This window comes from Tupaia chinensis, unplaced genomic scaffold, assembly GCF_000334495.1.
Source record: "Tupaia chinensis unplaced genomic scaffold, TupChi_1.0 Scaffold000115_1, whole genome shotgun sequence".
Taxonomy (NCBI): domain Eukaryota; kingdom Metazoa; phylum Chordata; class Mammalia; order Scandentia; family Tupaiidae; genus Tupaia; species Tupaia belangeri.
In genome coordinates, this window is record NW_006159579.1 from 8282478 (window position 1) to 8306394 (window position 23917).

General features: G+C 45.7%; 1 long non-coding RNA gene across 5 annotated transcripts in view; it reads left to right on the forward strand.

The window, feature by feature from the left end:
• The window catches only part of LOC102468807 (uncharacterized), a 37020-nt gene that overhangs the window by 3594 nt on the left and 9509 nt on the right, over positions 1-23917 (forward strand). For 2 of the 5 annotated variants that reach the window (XR_003548673.1, XR_003548671.1), the window contains exons 2-5: positions 3989-4052; positions 20570-20656; positions 21217-21350; positions 23107-23176. This is a non-coding gene — a long non-coding RNA (uncharacterized LOC102468807). Of the gene's footprint in view, positions 1-3988; positions 4053-20569; positions 20657-21216; positions 21351-23106; positions 23912-23917 lie in introns of those variants that run through there. The other 3 variants (XR_003548670.1, XR_003548674.1, XR_003548672.1) reach the window with 3 other exon arrangements.

Consider the following 23917-nt stretch of genomic DNA (forward strand, 5'->3'; position numbering starts at 1 on the left):
CCCTGAGGTGTCTGCACCTCTCTACGGGCCCAGTGGGAAGGAGCTTCCCAAGGTCTGTGGCTCCCACGGAGAGGCAAAAGGTTCTTCTGCCCTTCCTCTTCTTTTCCCAAAGGCACCTGTCACTTCCTCTTTCCCCTGCTCCACATAATACTGCTCCACCAGGACTTCCAACATAGTATTCTTGGAATTCTGAGTCAGCCAATGGACTCAGCAGGTCCCAGTAGAGAGCCAGTTACACTTAGTTTGCAGAGTTCTACCCTGACTTTCTCCTCTAGGGACCGAGCCCCCAACACCCACACTCACACACAGGAGTGGGAATGTATTATCAGAACAAAATTTCACCTGTTTCCTTTCTTTTCCTTCTTCTTCTTCTTCTTTTTTTTTTTTTTCTTTTAAAATTTGCAGCAGGGTGCATGAGCTTGGGCTTGCCGGGGAAAGAGAGAGGGAAATGGGAAAGCACCTCTCCAGGGGGAATGGTCACTCCTCAATCCCTGTCCTCCATTCTCCTCTCAGGATTTTGGGGTGCATACATGCGTCTGGCATGTTTTTCAAGTTGCTGGGTCCAGAACTGGAACAGTACAGTCAGCCATGTGGAATCAAGCTGCCTTAACCTCCACACCATCTGTGGCTCCTTGCTTGTTTCATTTTACTTTATTTTAATGTGGCTGCTAGAAAATTTTAGATCATATATGTGGCTCACATCCTATCCCAATTAGGCAGTGTTGAGTTGCTTCCAACATAGATGGGATATGCATCTAAGCGTTGGGTCCAAATAGGAATGCATATCCTATTTGGACAGAGATTTACAATGCCTTTTATCATTCACTGTTTCATTCAATTGTCATAACTCCATGAGGTAGCACTACTGTTATCCCTATTTAACAGAAATAGGTAGGTTAAGAAAAAAAAAGACTTTTATTTTATTATTTTTTTAAATTTTATTGCTGTGGAGAGGTTTTTGCTATAGGGTGCATGCACTTGCCAGAAAGACAGAGAGAGACAGAGAGACAGAAAGCCAGAAATCACCCCCCACGGGGGATGGCCACGCTGCAATCCCTTCTCCATTCTCCTCTCAGGATCTTGGGCACACACGCAAACGCTCCTGGCGTGATTTTAAGCCACCAGGTCCAGGATTCAAACCATGGTCGACTATATGGGAGTCCAGTGACATAGCCCTTATGCCAACTGCTGGTCCCAAGAAGACCTTCATTTAAAGAGCAGTCTCCTAAGGGCTTTATGCCTATCAGCTTGTTCAATCCTCACCACTGCCCTATGAGATAGGTAAGATTATCTCCATCCTATACAAAGAATGAGGCTTTGAGAGGGTAAGTGATTTTGTTAAAGTTACACCTCAGTGATGAGCTGGATCTTCAGCCCCCAGGCCTGGGTTCTGAATACCATGAAGTGCGGGGGTCTTTATCTGGGCTGAGCAGCAGCATGGGGGGGGTGGGCAGAGGTCAGCACAGTCCTTCTGCAGCTGTCTCTGGATCAGGCTTTCCAACTTCTGTGGGTTATCAACTCTGTCCAGGCCACGGCTAAGCCTCTACCAAGTGTCAAGTCCATGCCAAGGACTGAGTTATGAAGACAGGGTTTAATATGCCTTCTCAGTGATGGCCATCCAACATCCTTGGTCTCATTCTTCTTCCTTCCCTTCTTCCCTGACACTGTAGGACAGGTGCACAGAGAAAGACATTGCAGTCCTCTCATCCTGTCCTTTACTCTTGGCATCAGCCTGACCTCTAACCTGAATTTGACCTTCAGCTCCAACTAACCCATTTCTTAAATATCAAGGTGTCTCTCCAGGGTGTGTGTGCAGGGAGAAGGATGGTTCAGTACTGATGAGAAGCTTGCTGCCACTCAAAGCCACTGATCAGTGAGGGATGACCAGGCTGGCTCCCTTCCCACAACCGCCAGGACCAGGGTTAGAGGTTCTGAAGACTCACTGATGTTCCCCAGGGCTGAGACCCTCACCTCCCATAGCCTGACCATCATCTGTCTATCTGTCCCTCCACCTCAAGAACTCTGTTTTTCCATTTAGTACCTTTACCTTCATCCAAGTCACCTGCATGTTTTGCTTAGATACCTTTTATTTTTAAAAGCTTTGACTTTTGACTTTCTGCTTCTCCACTAGGCAACAGAGCCAGTTTTCATGTTATGTGAGTCTGATCATTCTACCTACCCACAACTGCCCCTTGCCTTAAATGTCAGTTCCTTTGACATGGTGAAAAGAACTGAACTCCTTGGTTTGTTCTTCAGGCCCTGAATGATTCACCCTTGCTAACCCTTCCAACCTCATCTCGCATCACATTCTCCCCTCACAATGTTCCAGGTACATTGTTCTCCCCCAGCCTCTGCCACAGGGCCTTTGCCTAAGCCAGCCCCACTGTCAATCTCTTGTTTCTGAAAGACATGCAGAAGAGGCTCTGTGTGGATCGTCCCAGACCTCACATAGGGTGTGGATGTACCTGGGCAGGGGGGCGGGGAGAAGAGCCTACCCGCAAAGCAAGGTCCTAGTCGTGTTAGGGAAATCATCACCGCAGAGCTATGCGGCAGGGCTCATACCACTATCTCTTCTTTCTTCAAGCTGCACCAGGTGAGACCTCAGGTTTGGGGAAAGCCTTAGGAAGTAACACAGGGGAGGTCTAGAAAGGGTGTTGTCAGCTAATCTACATGCTTTTCACTTGTAAACATAATACAAACACAGATTCATGAGCCATAGTCTGTGTTTATGGATCTGAGTAGAGACCAGCAAGTTGCACTTTTCTAAGTTCCTGAGTAATTCTGAGGCATGGGGACTGAGAAGTACATTAAGAGAAACTATTGGGCTGTCAGAATAGTCGTGACGGTTTTTTTCTATGCAAAAACTGTATCATGACTTTTCCGTTATTCCTAGTAGACAGAACTTGACCATGAGTTCCTGGAGGGAATTCCCAGGTGTTGGAAGTGGCCCTGTGTCCATAGGAACCACTGCAATGCCCACATCCGAGGAACACAATTACAGTTGTGAGATAAATGAACGCACGAATGAAGTTAATGATCAGGCAGATGCCGTGTGTGACGTCTCTCAACCTCCTCTCCCTTATGTAGTGATCGTTCTTGAACCAACCCTCACTCCTCCGTCTTGACACTAAAAACCAGGTCAGAAGAAATGGGATGCTCTGAGCCACCCCACTGGCTTTCCTACTTTCCTTCTTCTTTTTCTAGATTCTCTGAAGGCACCTAGGGGGTTCTGCTTCCCATCACATGCTCTTCACAGCTTGGGACCAAACTACTAAGCACAGCAGACATGAGTATCCCCTTCCCACTGCCCTGGGACCTGCTGCCTGGAGCTGATGGAGGAAAAGGTGCTGTTTGGCTTTGCAGAAACCCAGGCTTAGTTCAGTCAGGAGCTGCCGCTACCACTCTTTTTCTCCCTTCTTTTTATACAAGATACATAAGACCACTTTCTCATTGTAGGAAAAAAATGCAACAATGTAGTTTTTAACATCTATGTCTAGAGCTCCAGCTTGCTTTTATTTTCACTCAGCAATTTCTGTGTCAATACATTGAGATCTCCTTCCTTTTTAACTAATGCACAGCATTCCAGCCAATAGATGTCATGTAATTTTTTTTTATCCAGTCCTGTATTGATGGACATTTAAGCTATTTCTAATCTTTCACTATTGCAAACAATGCTGCAACTAGCAGCTTTTTACATGCTGCTTTTTGCACATGGGCAAGCATTTCTCTAGGAAGCAAAAAATGAAATCGCTGGATTAAAAGATGTGTATTTTCAATGTTAACACTGTCAAATTAGCCTCTAACAAGATTGTGCCTATTTAATTTCCCATCAGAATAAATGAGGATAACCTGTTCCCCCATCGTCACACCAACCATGAATTTTATCAGGGTTTTTCATTTGTGTGTCAATTCTATTTATGTCAATTCCGTCACCAGAGTTGGGAGATGAGGGTTCAGGGATGAATGTGGTTTCTTTCCTCCTCTCTAGGAAACTGCAAACCTTCCCCGTGTAGCTGGAAGGATGTTGTGACAGCAATGGACCCACAATGCAGGTGATCCCAAGCAAATACGCCTTTGATTTTATTGGGGGAAAGGAGGTGGAGGGATGAGTGGCAGACAAGGCTACAAAAAGGGGATGACACTTGACTAAGGTTCTGAAGGTTAAGCAAAAAACTGGTCAGACACAGGGATACCAGAAGGCACGGTGGTAGGACCAGGTTAAGAAAAGGCGTGCAGCAAAGACACATCCTTAGGCACTTGGGAAGCTATTTCAGAGGGGCTGGAGAGAGAGCAGAGGTTTGCACCGGAGCCACCACGTGAAGGGCCTTGAAGGCCACACCAAAGAAGATCATGTCAACAGGGACAGACAGCTTTTGGTTCACAGTCATACAATAATAGGTGCTCAATAAATATTTATGGAAATGAAAAAGGAGACTCCCAAAGATATTGGAGATATTTTATCTTCAGGGAGACAGGAGTGTTCAGATGCCAGGAACTGGGAGACAGGCTCCATTCTGGGTACTGCAGAGTGGCACGGACAAGCCAAGTTCAAGAATCGAATCCTTTCCTGGGTTTCAGGCCCCCATCGGCCTTGTGCCAGGTCCCTTTAACCTCTGCCCGTTAGAGATTGCTTTTGGTTTCTGTGTTGACAACCCCTGTTTCTGTGTTTGGAGCGGCTGTTCAGTGCCATTTCCTGATTTAATATCAGCGCCAGCTCAGAGCAAGGATGCACAGTTAGCAGTTTTTGCTCCAAGTATTTTTCAAGTTCTCTTTTGATGTAAGGGTTGGGTTTGCAGCCTCCCTGATCTTGTGGAGGGATGAAGAGATTGGGGGAAGGAGCTGGGAGCCGGAGGTGGGAGGGGGGGAGCAGAGGACCAGAGAAGATTCATCCAGCCGTATTAAGCTGAGAAACTCAAGCTCCTTTCTAGAAAGGGATGGCAGAAGGCTCTGTGAAGACAAGGGGGCAGACAAAGGGTCTGCTGGCATGTGTCCTACATCTCTGTGTGACAGACAGAGACACCCCCCACCAAGGAAATTACAAACCCTCCCATTGCAACTGGAAAGGTATTCCGTGGTAGTGTAGCAGCAATGCTGGTAGGTCCCAAGCAAATATGCTCTCAGTTTCATTGAAGGGAAGGGGGATGTGAGTAGTAGATAAAGCTACAGAAAGAAGATGACACCTGACTAAGATTTTGAAGGTTCAGCAAAAATGCGTCAAACACAGAAATACCAGGAGATCCAGTAGCAGGACCAGTCTAAGAAAAGACATGGGAACCAGCAGATGGCGTAATGGTTACATTGCTGGACTCCCACGTTGTCGACTGTGGTTCAAGTCCCAGACCCAGCAGGTTAAACTCACATTGGGTATGTGTGTGTACATGCTCAAGATCCTGAGAGGAGAATGGAGAAGAAGCAATTGCAGTGTGGCTATCCCCCTGGGGGGTGATTTCTCGCTTTCTGTCTCTCTGTCTCTCTCTGTCTTTCTGGCGAGCACACATGTCCTATAGCAAAAACCTCTCGAAAAAAAAAAGAAAAAGAAAAAGAAAAGGCATGGAATAAAGACACTGCAAAGACAGGGTTAAAAATTTAAATAAGCTAATGTGATGTAATTCGAAATATCAGAGAATGAAACCAGAATTGGTTCAAAGAAAAACTTAAGATAGAAACAAGTCCCAGTGGTGCTCAGTTTTTCTTTGTTGTCGTTGTTTTGTTTACTTATTTGTTTGTTGACTGAGCATCTCTAGTGCCCCAAAACTTCTGCAGGACTAAGTGTCAGAACAGAAACCGAAGGGTTCATCTTCTGATGGGAACAGATTTTTTTCACTACACTATGGTCAGGGCAGCGATGGGAGCATGCTCAAGGGCTATGCACACATAGGAACACACACACACACATACACGAGAGGACAGAAGAGGACAGGGCAGAGGGAGACACACACACACACACACACACACACACACACACACACACATACTGTCATTTCTTCCCCAGAGTCTTCAGAGGCCCTGACTCTCGCACCTCTCGCACCTGTAAGTATGACCTGCCATTGGGTCTAATTTCCACCTCTACTACCAGCCAGCTGTGAGACTCTTCCTCAGAGACCCTTGGTAACATTTTTGGTCTTCTGGGAAGCATAAGCCAATGTGGAATTTCTCAGGGAAGGTTTGTTGGGGGAGTTCCCAGGAAGGATAAGAGGGAGGAGCGAGAAAAAGCAATGAGAGCCTTCAGACCACAGTGCAGGGTTCCCACCTATTATTGGAGAGAAGGGAAAAAAGTCTTGGGCTGAAGCTCTGCTTCAGGAAGGTTGCAGCCCGGGGAGTCCCCAGGCCAAAGTTGCCTGTTGGGAGTCCCACATCTTGAAGGAATGAGGTCAGCCCTAGCACCACCCTCCTGCTCTTATGTTCAGTTGGCTGGAAGCAACTGGGAGGAAGCCCAAGCTCAGCTGGAACACACTGATGGAGCCAGAGGGTGGCAGCTGGGGTGTCCATCTACTGCACACCCCACAGCAATGTCTCTTGAAGGAGATTTAAGCAGTGTAATTCATGGCCACCCCCTGGTCCTTCTTCCACCCAGCTGAGGCAGACTTCTCCAGGTAACAAATTAGTGTCTGTCCTTTAGTTTGCATCACCTCACTGAGTCCTCCACAAGAACCTTGTGAGGTAGGTACTGCTTTCACAATCACTTTGTGTTACAGGCAGTGAGGACGAGGCTAAAACAAATTACATCTTGTGCCAGAGGCCACCTCTAGCAAGTGGCAAAAAAGAGGATTCAAAGCCTGTTTGCCCCTAGCCACTGCTCTAACTGCTGTGGTCAGGAGGAGGCTTGGAGAGGGTACAAGGGAAGCTCCTTTCCCTCTTTGCACCTGTCTTCCCTCCTGCTCATCCCTGGGATACACAAATACCACAGTTCCCAAGAAGGTCCTTTTAGTCTCTCCAGGGCCAATGTCAGCTCTAAGAAGATGGCCCAGAATGCTCACCTGGAATAGGCACTCTTCGGCAGCCACATGTCTTTTTCTTGGACATCACTTCCTCCAGGAAGCCTCCCAGGTTGGCCCATGTTTCCATAGCACTTATGTACACTATTATATCTGTGTCCACTTCCAAACTCAGCCCCTTTCTAGTACCAAAATCATCTCAGAGTTCCTAGTAGGCAGCACATAGGGACCTGGCACAGGAAGGGTGACAACATGTGGACAGGATAATCAGATAAAGGAAAGCTGGTCCAGGACACCAGGAAGACGTGGAGGGCACACAGCCTTCATGAAAGCTCTTGCGTGGGCCTTCAGACACACAGTTTGCACTCCCTGGTTTGTCCACTAGGGGCCTCGACCCCCACTTCCCAGGCAGTGTTAACAAAGGGGCCTCTCAGCTTCCCTGCAGCAACTCAATCCCTCCCATCCCCCCAACTCTTCGGTGGGGGCTCAGACTCAGCTCTTAGCCTTGCTTTACAAGGCTTCAGCATCTGCTCAGCTGCCAGTGGCCCAGTGGGTAGCCCCAGCCAAGGAGGAGAGTTATTTTTATTTATTTCTTCTTAATCATGAACTTAATTTAGCTGCTAATCAGGTTACCATGGTGACTTGCACTGGATTTATAGCAGTTTCCTAAAGCGCCTTTTTCACACTCTTTTGGGTAAATGAATAAAATTTGGGTGATGCGCAAAGTGCATAAATATTGGGTGTCCTAGAAAAAGGTCAGATGCGTGTGCTTCAATATTTGCCTTTTGCCCTGCCTGTGCTTAAGAAAGCCATGACTCTGGGCAGACTCTAGTTTCCTCTTTCCTGTCCTCCCTTCAAAACCCTCCATGGATTCCTACTGCCAACCAGTTAAGGTCTGAGATTTTTGCATTGCTTTCAAAGCTTGCCCCTCTAGTTCACCTGTCTCTCAGCAATAATCAATAAATAGTCTATGAATTCCATGGGGACTAGTGACAGTGTTGCAGAAGGAGTAGAAGATTTGTACTGTCTGGGAGATGTAGGGACATTTCTAAACAGGGGAGTAAAGGGCAGGCATCCTAGACAGAGGACAGAGAACAATGTTCTACCTCTATGCTATCCCCTGCATGCCTCTGTGCCTTTGCTTGTGCTGTTCTTGTGCTGTTCTTGGGCCCTAGAAACCTTTCTCAGACAGCAGAGGAACCCTCAGCCCCCAGAGATCTCCACAAGAGTGTATTCCCCTCTTCTCTTTTCTGAGAGTACTGATCCCAGAATCCCTTGGGAAGCTTGTCTCAGGGTCATCCACCGCAATGTGTTATTCAAGAACACCTTCAAGCACACTTATTGCCCCCACTACCACTCTGGCTGGCATGGGGGTATGATGTTGGCCACCCAGGACAGCAGGAGAGGGAGACAACAGGAAGAAGAGATAAGGGAATGGACTGTGTTGACAGCTTTTAGTATTGTACTATCTGGGAGCCTCACCTCCTGGTCCATCCAGGTGTTTGAGGGGGAAAGGGCATCAGTTCATCGCCCCTCTGTCTCACCCTATGGGTTCTGAAGCACGTCTCTCTTGGGCCAGCTAGAAGCCCCCGTGATGGCTCCCAGAAAGAATAGTGTCTCCAGACTAAAGACCACAATTTGCAGGTTTACCCTGAGGATCTTAGGGCTGGCTGCCAATCAGTCCCAGGATCAGCCACAGTCCATTAGCAAATGCCCAAGGCTCAAGGCGCCAATGGAGCCACCAGGCATTGGCGCCAGATCCTACATGGGGAACCCAGAGCCACCTTCAATTATTTTCTTGGTGAAGACAATCACATGAACTTTGTAATCAGATGAATTGGTCCCACAAACCATGGGCTGGTTCCCTAAGCTCTCAGCCCCCAGCCCTGACCGTCTGATCCCACTATGCAGTTTCCAGGTCTGGATGTAGGTGACCACAATGTACAGGAGACCACTCTGAACCCCCTGGGTCACAATAAGAACAGCCTAGTCCCTTTGCAGCAGCCCATTCTATAGGTGAGGCTGTGTGACCTCACTAAATTGCTACCTCTCTCTGATCTCACTTCTATCACTTGCAAGACAGGGTGGTAGAAATGCCAGCTGGGAAGCCACCAATAATCATGGACTTACTTTTTACTTCTGGTCCTTCTAAACTTGGAGTGAGGAGAATCGAGTCCAAATCATGGTTCTACACCTTGATTTAAATTTGCTTTAAGACTGAGGACAGAGGAGAAGAGAGGTCATTCCCAAAATGCCACTGGGAAAGTGAGGTCAACAGGCCCAGATGTCTATGAAGGGAATGTCCAAGAGAGAATGTCTATGACATGCCAGGTGAGCCCCAAATGGCTGCATGTTTGTCCATTTGTATCCCCCCAGATGAATTCTAGAAAAAATGAACATGAACCAGGGGCCCTGGGGAAGGAGTGGTGGGATAGCCTCCTCTTTCTGGGTTTAGAAAGACTCGGGGATCTAGACTTAATCATCCAAGACTTGAGGGGGTTCTAATACTAGCGCAGTGGCAAGTTTACAGTGTGGTCCTGAGCAAGTCACTTAACTTCTCGGGACTTCAGAAGAGTTTTTTCAAGAGAGATCAAATTCTTTGTGAATTTAGTAAGCTCTGTCCCTGCTAACAATAGTTGGGAGGAGAGATTATGGCTATAAAAGCTCAGAGTAAAACACAGTAACCCCATCTGGCCACTGGGGGCTGCCTTACTCCACCCTGCACGTACCTGAAGGTGGGAACTACCAGGTGCCCAGTCCCTGTCATGATTTCGCGAGCACCCTGCAGAGAAAGCAGGGAATTCTCTATTGTCTTGTTATGTGTCATAGCATCATGCTTAAGAGTCTGCATTATGCTTTGGAGTCTGACAACCTGAGTTCAAATCCCAGCTCTGCCATTTACTAGCTTTGTGCCCTTGGATAAGTTGCCCAACCTTCCTGTGTCCTCTTCCTCGTGTGTATAGTGGTACTAATAGTGGCACATACCTCACTGGATTAGAGGGAGGATTGAGTGAGTACAAATTAAGCATTTTGGTCTGCGTGCTGCTGATTCAGAATCAAACGTTGCCTCTTTATATTAGTTCTCAAAGATACTATTATCACCTACTACTCTTACTCCTTCTTACATGCAAGGAAATGGAAGTGCAAAGAGCGTAAACCTTGTTCCAGGCCTGATGCCCCGGTGCTGTAATTGGTACATTTGCCATCAGACCTTGCTGGTTCCACATCTGCTCAAAGTGATCAATGTTCTCAACTGACTTGTTTGGCAACACAAGTTCATATAGTGATGGAAATAGGGATGGGAGTAGGGAGTTAATTAAGGGCAGGATGAGCCACAGATCAATCTCAACATCATTAAAGGAGAGACGACTAGACATTCGGGTGTGCTCCACAAGGAGTGCACAGCACCATCTGCAGAGGCTTCTCGCCAAACCCAGCATGACTCTGAGCAGGCTGCTGGATTTCATGGCCGGCTTCCAGGAAACACAGGGGATGGAAGGACATGTTAAACACCACCACGAGGAGACAAGTGGCCGAACCTAGAACCTGACACAGTCTGCAAGATAAATGAGCTGGATTCACCAAGAAATAAGAGGCATTCTCTAAGCTGGCTCTATAACACAGGAGTTCAATCCCGGGTGTGGAGAGCTAGATCCTATATGCCAGTCATGGTTCAAATCCCAGCCCCATTGGCTTGAAAAACACACCAGACATGTGCATACATGCCAAAAATCCTGACAGGATAGAGAAATGGAGGAAGGGGGATTGATGTGACCACACCCCAGTGGGAGGGTCCGTTCTCTCTGTCTGGAAAGTGCACATGACCTCTGATGATTTTTTAAAAATTTTAAAAAGAGAAATAAATGACATTTTTTTGAGAGGTTTTTGCTATAGGACACCTGAACTCACCAAAAAGACAGAGAGAGACAGAGAGACAGTGCACAGCCTCCCACAAGACAGAAAGCAAGAAATCACCTTCCAGGGCAGGGATGGCCATGCTGCAATCCTTTTTCCTCCATTCTCCTCTCGGGATCTTGGGCATGCATGCATACGTGCCCAGCATGAGTTTAAGCCACTGGGTCTGGGACTCGAACCACAGTTGGCTACATGGGAGTCCAACGATATATCCATTACACCAACTGCTGGTCTCAACATTTTAAAATGCAAAGAGAAAATAAAGGAGAGAAGATTATTATAAAGAACCATGAGAGACATCAGTCAAATGCACTGTTTATAGCCTGACTCAAATAAACTAAGAGTAAAAAGATATTTGTGAGACAATTAGAAATATTTGAATAGCAATGAAATATTAGATATTAAAGGACTTCTTTTTCTAATTTTGTTAGATATTAGATAATGCCATTGTGGTTATGTTAAAATAAATTTTATTAATTAATCTGTATCCATTAGCAATACCCCTGAAATATTTATAAATGAAATGAGCTGATGTCTGGGATTTGTTTTAAATTTTCAAGAAGGGGACAGGGTTAAAGGTATGTGAGAGTTTATTGTCATCTTCTCTTTGGGACATTTGAAAACTTTCAAAATAAAATCTTAAAACATAAAAGGCAGTGGATGGGAAGCCGACCACTAAGTAAGAAGAGTTACAAGCACAGGTTTCCTTAATGAGGGAGGTGTGTCCCTGTGGAGATGGAAAAGACTGAGAAGTCTTCTCAACCCCTTGGCTATCCAAAAAGCTGCATGTCCCTTAGCTAGTCTTAGGCTGTCAGAGGGAAAGCAAGCCTTTGCACTCCACTTTGAAATCACTTGTTCATTCAGTTGCTTACTCTCCATCCACCCACCATCCATCATTTGCTTGTGTGTTCAGTCAACGCACTTATTTACTGAGAACCTACACTACTGGACACCAAGCAAGGCACTGAGGATGCAAAGACGGTACTGACAGTCAGGGCAGGGGCACAGTTGAATGCTTGTTAAATCTGCCATCACATAAATCTCAGGTTGTCTTTTTCTATGCAGAAATGCGTCATGACTTTTCCAACAGCCCATTGTATCTTCAGAAACCATGAAGAATCTGAGGAAGGATGTGAAAAATGCATGCCATCAAGGAGCTTAACATGGGGGATGTGACTTGGTCTATGGCAGGCAGCCAGAGGGTCTGGGAGGGTTTCTCGATTAACACATGAACTGAGATTTCACTGATAAGAAAACAACCATGTGAAAAGCTCAAGCATGGGCATTCAGCAAAGAGAACAGCAAGAGCAAAGGTCCTGGTACAAAAAGGAACCAGAGAAAAAAATACCCAAAGAAAAAGAAACCAGGGATTTTCAAGAATGCTTAGTGCAGGGGAGTAAGGGAGGTAGAGAGGGAGGGGAGACAGTGGCAGGCTGGGAGACATCTAGGGCTGCTAAGGGCTGCTCTTGCACCAAGAGAAATCTCTCTCCCATAAACAGAACATATCACTTACAGACAGAGGCCTTGGGCCAGCTGACAAATGCTCCTGCAAGTTATCAGGATGGGTATTGGAAAAGTTTGTGTATGTGCAGTCTAGAGAAAATGCTTTACTGCCTCTAAGAATTTTGATCTGGGAGCAGGGTGGAAAGGAAGGAAGGGAGGCTGCCCCAGGGCAGAAAAGAGACCCTCACAAAGGGGACCACTTGAATCTCAGAGCAAATAGCACTCCCTCCCCATGAGAGATTTAAAATTCAATGGTGAAAAGCAGGGCTGTATTCGTTTCAAGCCCTCCCTCCTTCAGCCAGCCTCAGCCAGGAAAAGGAAGTCCTTAGCCAACCGTGGGGACAGTAGCCTGGTGATTAATGGCCCTGAGACAAAGGCTCCCAAGGAAAGGGCCTGCGAAATTCAGAAGTGTTGTTGGAACAATTAGAGCCCATCCATCTATTTGAGTCAGCGCAGCATCCGGAAAATGGGCCTGAGACAGAGTTGGCATGGGTTGAGCACCCACTCTTCACCAGAAGATTCCACATGGTCAACAAGCACAAAAGAGCCGGGGGCATGGTGTAAGCCCCATTTTTCAGATGGGGAAACACAGCTCTTGGAAACACAACTTACTCAAGGTCATCAGCTAGGAGATTCAAATTCAGGTCTCTTTGAGTCCCAAGGCCACACTGGGGTTTTTTGGTCATATGTTATGGTCCCCCTGGCAGTTTCTGCATCTGCCCAGGGTGGCTGGTACCTCAGGAGCTGCTGGGTTCTTTTTCCAGTTTTCCAAGGTTGAGCTGCTATTGTTAATACAGGAGGGTTTGGTTCTTAGCTCTCAAATACCCCTAAAAGCCACGCTAGTATAGCCAAAGGCAACCCCAGGCTCCTCTCTGCAGGACTGAATCCTCACTTCCTCCTCTGGAACTAGGATTCTACAGGGACCTGGAAGGGGCTGAGGGTGACAGGCCCCTGCTTCCAAGGCATGGGCAGTGTTCCGGGCCCTCAGGAGAGATGTATGTAAGAGAGTACCCCGCGGGGCACATGCCACCCCCATGGGCAAATCCCAGCACCTTGACTCCAGGACGGCCGTGTCTGACTCAGCACGGTGACACACAGACTAGTCTAGGGACGCACACAGCAAGTGTCTGCTGAATAAAAGAGTCAACCTTTGGCACTAGAGATGTTACAACCCAACTTTTTTTTTTTTTAAGAGGTTTTTGCTATAGGGCGCATGCACTCGCCAGACAGACAGACCACGGGGTCCGGGACGCGAACCGCGGTCGACTACGTGAGAGTCCAACGACATAGCCATTATGCTAACTGCTGGTCCCACAACCCAACTTTATACGGAAGAAAATGGCTTTTTAAAATGATGAGAATAAATTTCTGTAAAGTAGCATGGATTTATCTGCGCATAGCAAAAGAGTTTTATTTGCTTCTGGGATATTTTTCTCCAAAATGTATTAAAAGAGCATGTGCCATTCTCCAAATAATAAGGAAAGGCCATAACTATTTTTTTAGTAACATAATTGTAGGGTACCACTTGCCTCTCTGACCCCAGGGCCAGCTGCTAGGTGTCAGACAGGGCTCTGATATCCTGCAGGCTTAAGGAGGATCCCCCTACTTCGACAAGCCCCAGGCTGCAGGGCCTATGCTGTGGCACTAGGAGCTGCCTGTTCCCTGCCCGGGCCCTTAGGGTGAAGAGTGGGGATGCCAGGCCTAACAGCTATCTGCCAAATCCTCACCTTCACCAAGTACATTTCCACAACTCCTTTCTCCATAAGCCAGTCAGTAAATCAAAGCACATTTCGTACGCAAGGTGGGCCCTTTCTGGTAAAACACAAAAAAACTTAATCTTTGGTCCAGAAGCAGTAGATTGCGGCGGCAAGTCGGCAGCCAAAACCATTAATCTTTGCCGCGTTCCCCAACTGGCCCGAGTAGTAAAGAAGATAATACCCCAGCAGAATCAGTGACCCACTACAAATTGGTCCTGAAAGGTCCACCAGTATAAATAGACTTTTGCTGATCCAACACTTGTTAGGAACCCCAACAAAGAGACTATTGGCTCATCTGATGAGCCGCTTGCAATGGGCCCTTGCAATGGCTGGTGATGGATGACCACCCTCCCTTGGAGGGGAAGATGCAGCTCCTGGTATGGGGCCCTTTCTCATCTTAAATTTGTCCTCAATAAATCACAGGTGCAGAGGAGCCGGCATCAGTTTCATTACACCTACATGCTCCAGTATCAATCACGCCACCATGGCGGCCTGTCTGGGTGTAGTTCATTTCGAGTGGCTTTTTCTGTCCTGATTCCGTTTCCACCACGATGCACGCCTCCTCCACGGGACTGGAGTTCAGATGGAGGGAGGAAGAAGCTTTTCTCTGAAGGCCTAGGCTTCCCCGGCCTCAGCATCTGTTCCCTCCTCCTTCTCGGTTAACTCTTCCACAACTGGGTGCCATTCTGAGTTCCACACTCAGTGTCTGTGCAAAGGGCTGAGGCCTTAGTATGAAAAAGTTTCGTGTTTGGATAATGGCTCTCATACTCGCCCACTTGAAGAAAGTTGCTTTACTTGGCTGAGGATCAGTTTCCTCATCCAGAAGGCAGGGCTAACGACTCCTCCCTGCAGAAACTGAACACAGTAATGTGTGCAAAGAGCCCAGCATAGCCACGAGCAACAGAAACTCTGCTGTTCCTCTTCCTCTGACCTCCCTCCCCAGGCCACTTCTCATGGCAGCCAAAGTGTGTCAGTTATGGCTCAGAATTTACGAGGATGCTGCCACTGCTCGTTTTTGGTCTTGTTCCTTTCATTGTAGGCAGTTAAAAATATACTTAAAACTAAGGACACCAGAGAACTCTCAGACCTCATCTTAATGCATATAATCAAATACTTTCATGTCATTAAATGCATGTAGAAGGCTTGTCATAAATGCTGTGAATTTCTTTTTTAAAGAATCATAAATGGGAATAAATGGTTTCTTTTTAGGCAGGTCTTAAGCCAGTCTGCCTACAGCCACCCGCGGCAGGACCAATACACCCATCTATGCCTGCCATGGGTCTCCCCCAAAGGGCACGGCCCAGCATCCTCTGCTGTGGGTGAAGTACTCAGGGCTCAGTGCTCAGCGGCAGCCCTGTAAATCCTTAACCAAATGAGCAGATCTTGAGCAGAAGGGAGGAGAGCGCAAAGGACCCTGCTCCCCAGCCAGTCAGGATGTCAGACAGAACAAGCTTTTCAAAAAGACACTTTCGTTCACTCTAAACCTGTAAGAGAGCTGGAGTGACAGGGCCATTTATTTACAGAAATGCTGGGGGAGGGGGGAGTGGAGGCAGAGAGAAGAAAGAGGAGGAGAAAGATAGGTAACAGAGGGAGAGGCAGGGGAGAGCAAAAAGGTTCAGAAAGCAGGTAGAGATAGGGAAACCAAAAGGGAAATGGGACAGGCTTTACCCCAGGGCTCAGAAGTTCGTCAGCACTGCATGTTGGTTTCAAGTGGAGACAGCTCCCACATGGCCACACAGACATGCAATACATCTCAGAGACCAGGATATAATAGCAATAATGACGATGCACTTAATTGTGTGTCTAGTCTGGTGTCTACGTCCTTTACAAGAATTCTCCTAACAACTCTCTAAGGTTGCTACTACACTTCATCAATTCTAAGACGTACATTTTCTTTTTCTCACTGTAACATCTTTGAAATTGAGATGCTTTATTACGATCGCTGTCGACCTGGCAACACTCTTGACGTCATTGTCACATCAGGGAACACACATCAGAACTTGAAGAATGGATATTTACAGCTTAAAATTCTGAGGATGATACAAGAATGGTCTTGAAAGAAATGCTACCACTAATGCTTGCAATGTGACATTGTAAAACATGGGTGACAACAATGCTGAGTCAGTCTCTGAATATGAAGAAGATTTAAGATTACCTTAATCAAATTATCTCATTTATACCTTCCTCTTTATGTATATGTAAAGAACTGAGGATAAAAAAATCTATGTCTATGGACAACAGGTAGCATGGAGGTTAAGGTGTTGGATCCCACATGGCTGACTGTGTGGTTCAAATCCCAGACCCGGGAGCTTGAAAATCACACTGGGTGAGTGTGCATGCATAACCAAAATTCCAAGAAGAGAATAAAGGGGAAAGGGTTGTGGCATGGCCATTCCCATTTGGGGCATGATTTCACACTTTTCCTCTCTCTCTCTCTCTCTCTGATAAGTGCACATGCTCTAAAGCAAAGCTAAAAACACACAACAAAAAATTCTACAGTTCTTTCTAAATAAACCTGAAGTTTCCTTCCATAAGAATAAAATTAAAATTCTAAATGATAAATGAAAGAATTAAATGAAAAGTTCTTCCTTCTAAATGAAAGTATTATATCATTGTTATCATTGGCAATGATTCCATTTTTCTCAATGTTTTGTAAAATAATGGTTCGCTATACAAGTGCCCTAAGTCCCACTTCATAGATGAGCAAACGAAGGCACCTTTTTTATTTGCTTGAAGAGCTACACAGAAAGTCAATCCCCCAGGTCCTTTTGATTCCAGAACCTGTGTTCTCTACAATAACTGTCATTCTTCTCAGACATCTCTGGAGCCAGACCAATGTAGGTTCCAACTCCAGCTTTGCCACTCCCTGGCTTTGTGACCTAGGACAGTGACTTCTAGTCTCTGAGCAATAAAGCAGAGATGCTTCTCAAAGTTATGGGTGGAAAAGCCATGCATGAGAAGTTCGGCAGTGTTTAGCAATTGAGCAAGGGTCTACACGCACGTCCATGAGCACCCGAAGAGCACCCCCTTTGCCTGTGCAGCAGCTGATAGAAGACTTGGATAGCACCAGGAGCCCAGATCTAGGACTGAACTATGTTTTTACCCCCTCTCAGAACAAGTCGATCTGTTTACACTTTTCAGTGCCTATGGGATGATGCTCTGCCCTTCCTACAAGCAAAACAACAACCATAATGACCGTAATTAATATATTACTGGTATTATTACTATTTACATCTGCTGAATGGCCACACCATTCTAAAGCCTCTGTACTTATCCTGACAATAATCCCATGAGTGAGCACATGACAGATGAGGGGTAAGCTCAGGGTGTTGAAGAACACACGGGATTATCTCTAGGCAGCCTGGGTCCACACAGAGAACAAAAAGGATACCCAGGATCTTAAGTTAATTTGGTTCTCTGAGGTCCATTGATTCATTCCTAATGGATTTGACATTGAAGTTAAGAAACTGATTGTTAAGAGTCATAAAGAGGGCTGCATGGTGACCCGGTGGTGGAATACAATGCGCTGCCAGGCTGACTCACATGGGAAGGTTCCAGGTTCACTCCCTGAAGACCTCCCTGAGCACATCTGCTCATGCTCATGAGCCAGGGCTGGCTGAAACCGGGCATAGATCTGGTGGTGGATCACGCCATCAGGATCCAGTGGGGGGTGCTATCTCGCTGTCTCTTTCACTCATAAGGGAAAGAAATTATTATTTGTAAAAGTCCTCTTCCCTTCACCCCAATTATTAAAAAATAAAAAAGTTTACTCTGGAAAATATTTGTAACAAAAAGACATGGCTACACCTAATCCTCTTGTCAGAGAACTCCTCATTCACACTTTTTTGTTTTTCTTCTGTTCTTAATATTTTGCGCAATTGACAGCATGTGAAATTTTATATCCTGATATTTTTCTCTTAGTATAAGCATTTTCCTGTGTTATTGAAACTTTTTGACGACATCATTTTTATTGTTACCAGTATTGTCCAATGGGTGGGCTCTACTGTACTCAAACATCCTCCTACCATAAGGCATCTAATGTACTATAGTGCAGACTTGTGTGCCTGGATCTTTGCTTCACATTTTTATTTTCTTGGAATAAATGATTAACAAGAGCATTACTAAGTCAAAGGATTTGTACTTTTAAAGGCTCTTGATAGAGACTGTCAAATTGCACTTTACATTTCAGAATGTCTGTTTCAACCCATCTTTGCCAACATTGCATATTAACATTTCTAAATTCTCCGTTAACATGATAAATGAAAGTTTTCTGATTGTTTCAAATCAACAGATCTTGGTTTACTAGTAAACAGTAAATTTATCCAGGCTTATTATTACATGATTATATCTGTAAATTGGCATGGTTATGGCAAAGAAGAGCCCCTGCTAGAATAAACTACCTGGTTTTGAATATCAGCTCCCTGCTTTATTATGTGTGATTTGGAGATGATTATTTCCTAATTGTTTAAATAGGAATGAGAATAATACCTACCTCATCGGGTCTTTATAAAGAATGAATGAGGGACCAGCAGTTAGCGTAATGGCTCTGTCGCTGGACTCCCACGTAGTCGACCGCGGTTCGCGTCCCGGACCCGGTGGCTTAAAACTCACACCAGGCGCATGTGCGTACGTGCCCAAGATCCCGAGAAGAGAACAGAGGAGAAGGGATTGCGGCATGGCCATCCCCCCTGGGGGGGTGATTTCTCGCTTTCTGTCTCTCTATCTCTCTCTCTGTCTGGCAAGCACACGCGCCCTATAGCAAAAACCTCTCCAAAAAAAAAAAAAAAAGAATGAATGAGAGTCCCATGTACGTGACTCCTGGCATATAGTAAGAGTTAAGTAAATACCTGCTACTTGAATTTCTTCTTTTGTAAATTATTTTTTATATACTTTCTTTATTTTATGTTGGGAATCCTAGTATCTTTCTTATCAATTTGAAGCGCTTTTTTTAATGGAAGTCATTAGCCTTTTGTCTCATTTTTTTGTACTTATTTTTAAATCGACTTTTAAAGCTACATTCTTTCTACTTGATGGTCTCCATGAAATTCTCTTAGGGCCATCCACATTTAGTAAAGCTGCAAGGAGTTAAAAAAGGAGTTTCTAAAGTAGAGACTTAGAAAAAGGGAGGGAGTCTTCATTTCCAATGATGTTTCCATGCCCAGTGCTGCATTTCTAGCAGATAAGGTAGCACAGAGAATGCTGGAACGGTTCCGACAGACTGATGCCGGAACATGGGATGTGGCACTTCGGGAAGGAAGTGATGGAGCCTTCCGGAACCCATTCTTTCTCAGTTCAGAAGTTGTCCTCATGTTCATGAAGCTATCTGGGTTTTAAAAAAAAAAAATGACCTTTTCCAGAATCCCCACAATCTTGCTACGCCTGTGCACTCAGTACATTTCTGCCAACGAGGGTTCCAAAGCAGGAGAAAGCCTCTGTTTTTGTTTTCATTTTTTATGTCTATTAAAAATAAACATGCTGAGAAGCTGACTTTTAGTCTCTTTATCAAGTCCCAAATGACGTGGAGTCCTTGTCAACTCGGCATTGACGAACACCACCGGCATGTACACAACCAGATTTGTAAGATATGAGGCACAAATTTAGCTAAGGACAGGTTTCCCTTCCGTTGATCAAAACTGGGTTTTAGCCAAGGGATGTGTAGTTGGCCCTCAACCCAGCTAAGGTATAGACAGGCAGGACGCAGCCCCCAGCCCACCCGCCTGGACACAGCCCATAGGACACTCAGCTTGGAACACCAAGAAGCCCACCCCTTTATGAGTAGTCACAAAGGGGGTGCTTTTCATGCTGAGTCAATTTAATCAATACTTTTGCTGCTTTGGAAACTCAGGGCATTTAGATAGAGCAAAGTGAGCTACACAGTAAAAGCAGCTTTAAATTCTAATGAGCTTCTCTGTGCTAATTAGTGAAGCTTTCTTTGTTAGAAAACACACCCTTGCCTTAAAGTAACACAAAATGCCAGCGTTTTCTTTCCTGAAGTTACCTCCTTTTGTGTTTTCTTAACCAACCAGGAAGGAAAATACTTTGTTCCTCTCACTCTGTTAAAACTAGATTTTGTTTATTTTTTAAAATTATTTTCAATCGGTGACTAGCATTGCATGTTGCCCTGTAAAAACTAGAAAGTGCAAGAGATCCATTTCTCCTAAATCCTACCTGTCACCCGCTTGGCAGGAAATGGAGGGGAAACACAGCCTCTTCTGGAAGAGACACAACAGTGTGCCCCCTCGCAGCCCCTCCCATTTCACTGTGAGATTTGGTAATTTGCAAATTGAGCAGCCATCATTATTTTCCAAGGAGCAAGTGGGGTCTCCACTCCTCACGAGGAGAATGCAGCCCAATCATTTGTTTCAGCAATGAACAAATTCTAGAGCACTTGAGAATTCTTAGCCATAAAGCTGATTACTAACACAAGAATGGTTATAAAGAAAAATCTTTTTCATCTAGGGAGGAGGTGGGGAGAAGACGAAGGGCAAGGAGGAAAAGATCCATCCAGCTCACTCTGGTGGTTATCAGCTCACATCGGAGATTTTTGTAAGTCAGAATTAGAACTCAGATGGTTGAGTGAAATTTCTCTCCCTCTCACTTTTCTGCCTCCGTGTTGTCGCCGTCCGTCTGGGTCTCCCTGTCACTATCTCCATCTCTGCTCTTCTGTCCTTTCTGAGTACTTGATGAAGATACCCTGCCTGGAAATAATTGCATTCAGGACCCCTGAGTCCCACTTAAAAGTCTTTGGGACTGATCGAGATAAATCCCATCAGGCTTTTGTTTCCACTCAAAGTGCCCCCATCATTTATTAGACGAATTAAAGTATCAATTTCTGTTTAAACATTAACAGGGTGATGCCAAATATTAGTCAGTTCCTAATAATTTTGAGGGATTAAAAAGATAATAAAAGTAATAGCCCATTACATTACCTACTTCAGCAAGATTGTAATGAACATAATAAATTCTGGATCAGGGTTATAACAACTTCCATCTATTTAAAATGAATTTGTAGGGTTACTTTCATTAACTATGTATATGGGGAAAATGATCTGACATATTACTTTAAAAGAGCTGTAAAACCGATTAGGAGAAAATATGCTTTCCAGACAGGGATGCCGGCCACAGGGGACAACTGCGTCCAGGGAAGAGGGAAACGAGCTGCTGTGACAAACCCGATGTCGCCCTTCATGCACTTGCCACCCTGGGAAAATCATGACAGCATCCGAGCTACTGAACAAGGGTAAAAGAACCTACCTTTTTCTTTTCTCCCTTTTTTTTTCCCCCTCGTCCCCAGGTATATCCCCACTAATGAACTAGGGCTAGCTCTGGGAACTTCTGCAAGGAAATAAACCCTAGGCCTGCAGCCCAGCTTGGCCTTTGGGCCCCCAGGGGAAAGCTGCCATATTAAAGGGGCCCATGCCCTCATTGCTGGAGGAGACAAGGGAGCGAGCACTTGACTGCACCACAGAAATTACTACTGTACCTCGAATGCCCGCTTCATTTATCAATTTCATAGCAGAAAAACCCATATGACTGCCTTGTTCAGTCGCACGCTAAATCTAGTCACAGAAAGCTCCCCACCGCCAGTCAAGGGTGTTCTGCACAGGCCTGGGTAAAGTAACTTGAAATACCACTAATGATTTATACGTAATTGAACCTCTAAGTGATTAAAGTGGCAGTAATGAATGAATAACACCCTCCTCATTCCCTTGCCCACTCGGCACAGCCTCTCCAGGCAGAGCGGCGGGCTGTGCCTCCGGAAGGCAGTGAGGACAGCCGGCTTGAGCCATTCCCTCTCGGCTCCCCCAAGCCGCTCATCTGGGTCCTGGCTAAATTGCTCTCGCTTGCAGCAAATGAGTCCATAAGCACCGAATCAGACCATTGATCCTTTTTATTAGATTACCCAATTGTAAGGTTAATGCATTTGCATTTGGCAAAGGGAGTCGGTCAACCCGAATCCCGTGTGGGGATCAGTGTTTAAATGGACACATGCGGAGGGCGATTCTGTCAACATATTGATTTGTCTGTAGCAGGAATCAAATGTGATCCCTCCCACCCCCAGCACTTCCAGGACTGCCACTTCCTGGCAGGACTGCCACAGCCAGGCTTCCAAATTTGCTGCCCACCCCCCAGTACTTCCCCACCCCCAATCCTTCTGTTTCTGAAAGGCTCCTGCAAAGGTTTTCCGTCACCTCAGACAGGGACAAAGGTGAACTGCTCACCTTGGGACCAGGGACCTCGCTGCTTTCTTTAAATGAAGGAGAGCCAGGACTTTAAATCAGTGGCAAGGACACAGGATTCAGACACACACACGCACACACACATACCCACACACACCCACACACACACACACAAAATTCTTTTCTGATGGTCACAGAGTCAGACTGGGCCAGCCATTTATATCTAGGCTTCTACACCCGATGTGAAGTTATTCTTGGATTAACCAAATGCTATTTAAGTGGTCTGTCTTTGTTAGGATTTTCTAGTAAGGGAATTCACCAGTTGGGAACAAAAAAAATACTTTGTTGATTTGTCATGAGTTTTGTATTGAAAAACACAGCCAGAGTTTGGGGAGAATAAGAAGTTATCCAGAGAAATCATCCCCAGAAAACTATGTCCTTTCATGGATGGGGAAACTGAGTCTCAGAAAGAGAATGAAGCTTACCGGAGGCCCCTGAGTGAGTTCACCCACTCCCCCGTTTTCTGCCTCCAGATTGGCCTGATGTTTTGTCATCAAGTAAGAAGGCAGTACTCCCAGAAGTGGTTTTGAGGCTATGACAGTAAAGAAATAGTCTTTTTATACAAATGTCCTAAGACACAAGCCATATTTCATATTCAGCTGCATAAACTAGGTCTTTGTCTAAATTGTTCTGTGGAATACGATCGCTGTGGGGACGGCTTACAGGATGGATTTGCTCAGCCTCTTGCCTGCAAGGACATGAAAGCTGGTTTTATCATTTCAATTCAGCTTGCTGTTTCTGCTCTTCACATTCCAGAGGTGACCAGGAGGACAGGGAGCAACCCATCAAGTGAAGTCAAAAATCAAGAGTTCAAGTCTCAACTCAGGTACATAGGGGCCATGTTATCTTTCTGAGCTTCAGCTTCCCTACTTGCTGGAGTGTTTTGAAATTAAATGGGATAATATGTGTGAAAACAGCCTGCATCACTGTGGCTCTTATGCACATAGAGTTCCTTGTCCACGAGTTCCCCCTCCCAGTTTCATAGGAAAAGGTAATGTCCTGGGCCTTACAGGCAATAAACAACGAGCGATGGGCAGTCTGAAGACAGCCCACACTACCAAAGAAAATCTTTATCTAGCTCTCTCCTACTTAGCAAGAGAGACTGCGGTCCCCTCCCCAGCTTTTCATCTCCCTCCCAAGCTGCACATGGAGGCTGAGCCCTCTGCAAATCACCTCTCAGACCCTGTCTGAGTCTCACAGAGGCCTAGAAGACCATGAGGATAGGGGCAGGGTAATGGGGACAGAGTCATTGCTGTAACAACAACTTCCTTACAATTCGTTTGCTATGATAACTCTTCTTCACTAACATTTTTAGAGTACTCTGGCTTAGATGCTTTATATGAACATTTAACCACATCTAATTTTTCCAGCAATCCTGTAAGGTTCAAATAGTTACATCCATTTTACAGAAGCAGAAACTGAGGCTGGCAGAGGCCAAAGTGACACCGTTGGGAAGAGGCAGAGTTGGATTTTAAGCCCATACCCATCAGACTCCAGGATCCGTGCACTGTCACTGTGCCCCCCACCCCCAGGACTTTTGTTTCTCTGTGGCCAGAGACAAAGCAGA